The sequence below is a fragment of the Psammomys obesus genome, unplaced genomic scaffold (assembly GCF_907164565.1).
Source record: "Psammomys obesus unplaced genomic scaffold, mPsaObe1.curated_primary_1811, whole genome shotgun sequence".
Classification (NCBI taxonomy): domain Eukaryota; kingdom Metazoa; phylum Chordata; class Mammalia; order Rodentia; family Muridae; genus Psammomys; species Psammomys obesus.
In genome coordinates, this window is record NW_026596256.1 from 5,283,553 (window position 1) to 5,286,041 (window position 2,489).

Here is a 2,489-nt window from a genome sequence, read left to right on the forward strand (position 1 = left end):
ATTATTATTATTATTATTATTATTATTATTATTATTATTATTATTATTATTGATCTGCAAGCATGTTTTACTGAAAATCCTACCGGTCACTTGTTTTCAAAAATAAATTCTTTGGGGCCAGTTACGCTCATTCGCTTGCACATTCACCACGGGTGCCTTCAGTGCACCCCCTTTCATTGTAAGAAAGCAGCGGCTGTAAGGATATAGGGCCCCTAAACTGAAAATACCGACCTCTTTACAGAAAAGTGCTGTACCCGTCCTAGACTACAGAAGATGACGTTTCCAGCTCCATAGCGTTGGGGCAAACCGCACTTCAGACTGGTGAATGTGCTCACCAAACCTTATCATTCAAGGTCTTTAATTAAATTGCTGTCCATTGGAGAGTAAATCTATCCATCTCATATTTATTCCCCTTGAGGTCCTGCATTCAAAAGGACAGAGCCAAAACTTTCTCACTGCATGATTAGTTATGGCAATCAACCTCTATCTTCTAAGTTATCCCTGTAACATTAAAAATCCTCGGGTGCACTTAGAGAGGAATTATGTAATCAAAGACAGTCTTGACTCTCCAGGGGGCTTTCAGAGCTTTGTTAGGAAACAGGTGCTAAAACTGAGTATCTATTTCTTTATTAATATTTATTTTGTTTACGTCTGTATGCATGTCCTTACGTGTGCCATGTTTGTACCGTATCTGTGAAGACCAGAGGAGGGCATCACACCTTCCGGAACTGGAATTGCAGGCAGTTGTGAGCTGCCCCATGAGGGGGGACGTACAGTGGAGAATAAACTGTGGATGCTCCACATCGCTTGTGTCGGCCTCTAGTTTGTGGAGAAAGGTATAAGGAGAGGCTGAGGTGGTGTTGACTCGCTGTTCGTACAGACAGCAGAACTCAAGATTAAGAGTGCAAACAAGATGTCTGCTTACAAGCACTTTCTGGAACCCAGAGTCCTTCAATACATAGGAAAAACTAGACAGTAAGGAGGAAGAAAACATGGTAGGAACCTCTCGTGTCCAACACTCAGCACCGAGACAGGGAAAATCCATGATTCAGCCAGTATAATAATGCTAGGACAGGACACATACTCAGCATCTTTGGGGAAGCCAGGGTGGCCATTTTCCTCCACTGGGTATCAGATGTCATATCCAACGTGAGTACAGGGCAAATGGGGATTAGATAAACCACAAACCCATTCGCCTGCAGGTTCACTCACGAGGGACCTATTGCCTGCATGCAGTGCCTGCTGAGACCAGAAAAGGGAGCTGGGTAGTTCAGCGTCCACTGGGAGTGCTGGGAACCAACTAGAGTTCTTCATGAAAAGCTGAGTGAGAAATACAAACAAAACGTACCCCTTTCTATCTAAGAATGAAGTAAGATGAAACCCCATTTAAAAAATGGTAAAGAAGTCACTTGGCAGAAATGTGGCTCTCAGGTTGGCACTTTTTGGAATTAAAATAATGGGCTGACAGTTGCCTTCCGTGCAGGTGTAGTTCGCTCATCAGTTGTGCCTTAACCAACAGCCTAAGAGTGTGAGGCCCAGCTCTGACCACCCAAAATGAGGCACAGGACCCCCTGATGCTGGGAATGAAAACCCAGCGGGACGGTCACTGGATGTGCCTGCCTGTTGATTTAACCCGTCCTTCTCCAGAAGACACAACCATTCTGCCTTGCTGGGCTACTTTGTATCCTGTCATTTTCTTGGAATCCCAGACCCATTTCTATCAGCTCAAGTGCTCATATCCACTAAGCCAACTCCCCACCCCCTCTTTTTTGTTTTTCTTTGTTGTTTGTTTTTCTTTCTGAGATCTTCTTTGTGTAGCCTTGGCTGTCCTGGACTCACTTTGTAGACTAGCCTGGCCTGGAACTCACAGAGATCTGCCTCTGTGCGGTACTGTGCTGGCCTCTAATCATTTTTTTAACATAGGTATCTTTAGAACAGGGATTCCATTCCAAGAATGATTTTTAGGGGGACAACTCATATGCAAACCACATGGGTCAGAGCCTGTCACCTTCCTGACAAAAGATGAGGGAGAAGGCAGAGTACGTTAAAACCTAGATGTCTCGAATAGAATGAAAAAGGCGATAAGCAGCTCAGGGATCAGAGCTGCCTAAACTCAAAGGCAGAATTTCTTGGCCTGAAATCTCACACTTGTCGAAGCCTAACCCAGTGCCCTGAAGCAGATGAAGGCACAGGATAGTGTCCAAGGGACCAGAAGAAGTTTGGACGTTCTGGGCACCTGTATCCCAGACATAACCCGGACAGAACCCTGGCCTTGCACAGGGCCTAGTCACAAAGGTGATACAGCAAAAGGGTGCCCTACCTCCCCCCCCCCCCGGACTGTTTTACACTTAGCTCACACCAGGGCCTGCAGACAGGAGCAACACCCTATGACGTCATGCCATGGCTCCTGGCAACACATTTTCCTTTGGGGTTCCTAGGGACTAGGTGGTGTGCAGGGGAAGGGCACCAGAGGCCTCTAAGCTGCCGCG